At 29.3% G+C, this 6,023-nt stretch overlaps 1 long non-coding RNA gene across 1 annotated transcript; it reads right to left on the bottom strand.

The window, feature by feature from the left end:
* Positions 1-3,638: 3,638 nt before the first annotated feature.
* On the bottom strand, positions 3,639-4,147 carry LOC142227042 (uncharacterized). Its single transcript, XR_012719787.1, has 2 exons — positions 4,020-4,147; positions 3,639-3,945 (listed from the first exon to the last, which is right to left on the bottom strand). It is a non-coding gene; the product is annotated as an uncharacterized LOC142227042 (long non-coding RNA).
* Positions 4,148-6,023: the final 1,876 nt, after the last annotated feature.

Here is a 6,023-nt window from a genome sequence, read left to right as displayed (position 1 = left end):
AGAAAATTTTGTCAAAATTTTATTTCGATAGAAAATTTTCTCAAAATTTGATTTCTACAGAAAATTTTGTCAAAATTTGATTTCTATAGAATTTTCTCAAAATTTTATTCGTATTAAACAATTTTTCAAAATGTTATTCCTCTAGAAAATTTTCTCAAAATTTTATTTCTGTAGACAATTTAGTAAAAATTAAATTTATATGGAAAAATTAAGTACCTTTTAGTTGGAGAGAAATGTATTGCAAAACATTAAGAATTCTACCAATATATTAATAATATATTAAGTTTATTTCGTAATATATTCATTAAATTCATATTTTTTATTTTTTTGTTATTGTAAAATGTAAATATTTAATTTATATTAAATTATTAATTAATTCCTATGTTACTGTAAACATGACCTGCCAAAAACCCTTTGGATCTTTATTATTTAAATAGTTTACGGTACTATATACAGATTATAGTAATTTATATTAAGTGTTATATATAGTTTTTTGTTTGCAAACAAAAAAATGGTATACAACTAATTTCATAGCTAATGTTGTATGATATTGATCATTGGAAATAAATTGTCAAATGTTATTTAATAGAAAATAGAATTAGAGAATATAATTATATAAATATTCAATGAATTGTTTACTTCAGCTACCATTCTGCAGCCACATACAGGATGTGAATATGGGTTGAGTTTGGCAATTTGGTGCATTAAAAACTTTTGTCAAATTTCGTTTGAACACATTTCCATTTCTATTTACATATTTCCAAAATTGTGAAGCACAATAATAAAAATCCATACATTTCATTGTAATGAACTTTATATATAATGGAAAAATAATTATGCTTCATATAATTATATTGATATTTTTATAATATTGAGGAGGATATTGGTGCAAACGGGGGATTGGTTAACAACAGGGCATATACTTGAAATCTCATTGCGGAAAATGTGCAAATATTTTTATAGAAATTTGGATTTTAATTTGTAATAACTTGACAGTAATATTCGCTATATAAATCTTTCTCGTTACATCCTATTGCAGTTATTTTTGCTATTGCATGCATATGCAATATTTGTTGAAAATTGTTCGATTGTTATTCATTATAGTATAACAAATGCAATATTTAATGAATTATTTAAATATCCCCAAAATTGGTTGCCATTTCAGTTGTGGGCATCCTAGGCACACCCATTCGATTATTATTGAATGTAATTTATGCCTCATTTGGTCATTCAATTACGTTGCATTTTTCAAAAGTTGCCAGGTTATTACTTCTATAGTAATATGAACAAAAGGGATGGTTGTAGGATTTGCTCAGTGCTAAGCTTTACTGAGATAACAGGTTGGCTGATAAGTCCCCGGTCTAACAAAGAAAAACACATTTTTTTGTCAAAATTCGTTTTTATTATTCAACATAGTTCCCTTCAAGAGCGATACAATGATTATAACGACCTTCCAATTTGTATACCCTCCACCATAGGATGGGGGGTATATTAACTTTGCCATTCCGTTTGTAACACATCGAAATATTGCTCTAAGACCCCATAAAGTATATATATTCTGGGTCGTGGTGAAATTCTGAGTCGATCTGAGCATGTCCGTCCGTCCGTCCGTCTGTTGAAATCACGCTAACTTCCGAACGAAACAATCTATCGACTTGAAACTTGGCACAAGTAGTTGTTATTGATGTAGGTCGGATGGTATTGCAAATGGGCCATATCGGTCCACTTTTACGTATAGCCCCCATATAAACGGACCCCCAAATTTGGCTTGTGAGGCCTCTAAGAGAAGCAAATTTCATCCGATCCGGCTGAAATTTGGTACATGATGTTAGTATATGGTCTTTAACAACCATGCAAAAATTGGTCCACAACGGTTCATAATTATATATAGCCCCCATATAACCCGATCCTCCGATTTGGCTTGCGAGGCCTCTAAGAGAAGCAAATTTCATCCGATCCGGCTGAAATTTGGTACATGGTGTTAGTATATGGTCTCTAACAACCATGCAAAAATTGGTCCACATCGGTCCATAAAAATATATGTAGCCCCCATTTAAACCGATCCCCATATTTTGCTTGCGGAGCTTCAAAGAGAAGCAAATTACATCCGATCCGTCTGAAATTTTGTACATGGTTTTGGTATATGGTCTCTAACAACCATGCAAAAATTGGTCACATCGGTTCATAATTATATATAGCCCCCATATAAACTGATCCCCAGATTTGGCTTGCGGATCCTCTATTTAAAAGAGGCAAATTTCATCCGATCCGGTTAAAATTTGGAACATTGTGTTAGTATATGGCCGTTAACAACCATGCCAAAATTGGTCCATATCGGTCTATAGTTATATAGCCGATCCCAAATCACACAAAAATTGGTCAATATCTACCAAAATGTTATTTTTATAGAAAATTTTGTCAAATTTTTATTTCTCTAGAAAATTTGTTAAAATTTTATTTCTATAGAAAATTTTGTTAAAATTTCATTTCTATAGAAAATTTTGTTAAAATTTAATTTCTATAGAAAAGTTTGTCAAAACTTTATTTCTATAGAAAATTTTGTCAAAATTTTTTTTCTATAGAAAATTTTGTCAACATTTTTTTTCTATGGAAAATTTTGTCAAAATTTTATTTCTATAAAAAATTTTGTTAAAGTTTTATTTCTATAGATAATTTTGTCAAAATTTTATTTCTATAGAAAATTTTGTCAAACTGATTTATATATGTATTTAATCCGTCTTTTTTAATTTAATATATACCACGTATGAACTTACTTGCAATTTAGAAGACGGCGTTAGGAGGTTTTAAGATACCTTGCCATCGGCAAGCGTTACCGCAACTAAAGTAATTCGATTGTGGATGGCAGAGTTTAGAAGAAGTTTCTACGCAATCTATGGCGGAGGGTACATAAACTTCGGCCTGGCCGAACTTACGGCCATATATTCTTGTTCTAGATTGTATTTAGCATTATTTTCGACAAAACTGTAATAATTTGTACCATTGTATTAATTTTTAATCAGCTTTTAACCCATTTGAAACAAACAAAAATAAAAATTACCCCTTCAAAATATATACAAAATTGAATTAAAAGAACTTCATGTGTAGTTAAAGTAAAGAACTTCTTTGGGAGGATATTTTTGAAAATGCTTTTTAAGTTATGTCTTTGGAACAACTTCCAGTTTTTTTGCTGGGTTGATATGGAATTTGGTCTTTTTTTAGAGAAGATTCATTTATTCGATTTTTAATCGAAAAAAGAACATATTTCATAAAATATTCCCCATACACCGAAAAAAAAGGTTACTATTTTTTATGAAAAATGACATAGTAAGAATGACCATGATTTGGCGCCAAAGATTTTTTTCATCTAGATAAGTTCATGATTTTCTTATAAATTAGTTCATGTATTACATCGTATTTTAGTTCATTATTACTATGCTGTGGGAAAAATATAGTTAAACTCATTCAAAATATTCCTGCTATCTGGAAAAATTAACAATTTTTTGGGAAACATGTATTAAGAAATTGGTTTGAAATAAACTGTTTGTCGGTATAATTTTCAAAAAAGTAGAGAAATTGAGGAATCAAAAGTACAAAAAGCCTGTATACAACTAAGAAATTTTTCGTACAAAACAAGTCAATTTTCTATAACCACCAGTATTTTATTTCAAAGAATTATTATTATATTACACAAAACTATGGCTTATGATATACAATAAAGGAAATATTTTTATTAGTACGTTGGACGCATTTACTTGTCGGTAGTTAGTAATTGCTTCTTCAAAAGAGTAATATTCTATGTTATTAGGACTAAACTAATTAATTTAAATGTCCATGTTTTCTATCCATATGAAAGATATATGTGGCATAAGTTGCTATATTCAATTGAATTGTCCAATTTCATCGATTTTGGCTAACTTTTGTTGGGCGGATTTGGCTTAGAGGCATCTGAAGTTATACAAAATATAAGAAAAATATTATTAATTAATTAATTCTATCGTTCATATTGATCTTTAACTTACGGTTTTCAAGAGTATTTCCTAGAGCCAATAAGGATATCAGCTTAATTAGTATTAAACAGTAAGAATATTCAAAAAATTACCATTACGAGACCTGTCTACCTGCAAGTGAAAAAAATAATTTTTAATAAATTGAAATTTTGGTTTTATTAAAAACGGACCGTTTACAGAAAAACTTACCACATTGAAAAATCCATCCAGAAGGTACATTATTGGAATCATATCCATGGACAAATGGGACGTTATTGAAATTATTCTCAGAATATAATTGAAATAAAAAATATTATGAAATTAGACATAATTTCCACTTGTCAGTATAGCATTTAGAATTTAAGGTGGATATTAAGTTCGAGTTTAGCGGCTAAAATTGCAATTTCCATGATAAGTTTTCTTTAATAATCCATTATAAAAAATAATCTTTATAAAAAACTTGATTTGGGCTATTCTCCATCAAGTTATATTTAAATTTGTATTGAAGACGTATAATTTTATACTTTGCTTAGTGATTTATTTTTAATTTTAGCGGCTAAACTCGAACTTAGTACTCACCTGTAGGAATTGCTGTAACATAAAAAATATAGATTCAAAAAAATGGTTGCTTCTCAACCTGTGATCCAGATGTAGAATAAATATAAATCATCCTATTACCACTCATGTTGTATATTTTTTGTGTAAATCAATTTAAAATCCGCACTAATTTTAAACTAACATATTAACAGAAATATACAGTTCCTTAATCTGTTATTTGTTTTTTATCAATAAAAAGCGTTTTTGATTCCTCTAACATCACATCATTCACTTCTCAGTTTCTAAAATGTTTCGAAATAAATGTATTTTCATTAATAAACACCAATACCGCACGTACAATTTTGCAAAATTAAATCCACGTGTGCACTTCATAAATGCATCAACATAACTGAATGCAACAATAAAACTGAAAGACACAAATAGTCATAAAGGATACATACCTGCCGTAAAGAAAAACAACTCCACACACACACGTTCCCTTTCTGATCTTGCTATTGCAAAAAAACAACTCTCACCACAAAAGATACCAACAACACACAAGGAACATTCCATTGTCTCTTGAATCAAAACAACCAACAACAGCATAAATGACGCAATAACAAACACAAACAATCATACGAGATATACACAAAATGTCTCTAAAAACTCCCTCGCATGATGCACTCACATTTTCCAGTAGCACGTTTATTGATTAGTAGGAATTCTATCTATAAGTTAAGGTAAAATATATACCAAATCTATGAGGAATCTATAAAAATTATATACACCTGTCAAGGATTATATTAACTAATTTTTATTCTATTTTAACTAAAATTTTCAATGTGAGTAAAAACACTCCAACATATAATAAAAAGGGAAATAATCTGTAGGTAGTCATCGTACGAATCGGTAATGTCGTTAAGTTAATTTTTACTACAAAAATTTTTTTCCTTACAAAATTTTGTCTTAGTAAATTGTCCACATTTCGTAGTAAGATTTTTATATTGCCCATGTATTTTTATAATAGAATCAACGATGCATTAACTACTGTGTTGGAAATTTATTTAAGGAAAAATCCTTCCCATTTCGTAGTTAGTGAACTAAAAAACATTTACTGAATTTTTATAAGTTTTGCTTTAGCTAAGTTAATTTTCGTTGTGGTTACGAAAAATGAACTATATTACAGTAAATTTGGTGAACTATGTGGAAGTCAAAATGGTCCTTAAATTTACAAGACACTTTTTTTTCTGTGTACCATTGGGTCGGATCCACCCTATAGTACAATGCACCCGCCCTCCCCCACACCAAATATTTATTTATACACAACGAGAGTGTAATATCAAAATGTATTTCTGTGGTGTCAATGTTAATAATCGCATTTTATATTCGTTGTTGGCTTCTGTTTCGTTGTGTGTCTGTGTTTTTTTTGCGGTTTTGTTTGTTCAAAAGTTTTACGGGTTACGGGTTACGGTTTCCACAGTTTTTTCCCCTTTGTTTCGT

The sequence above is a fragment of the Haematobia irritans genome, chromosome 2, assembly GCF_050003625.1.
Source record: "Haematobia irritans isolate KBUSLIRL chromosome 2, ASM5000362v1, whole genome shotgun sequence".
Classification (NCBI taxonomy): Eukaryota; Metazoa; Arthropoda; class Insecta; order Diptera; family Muscidae; genus Haematobia; species Haematobia irritans.
This window is presented reverse-complemented; position numbering and strand designations above follow the sequence as displayed.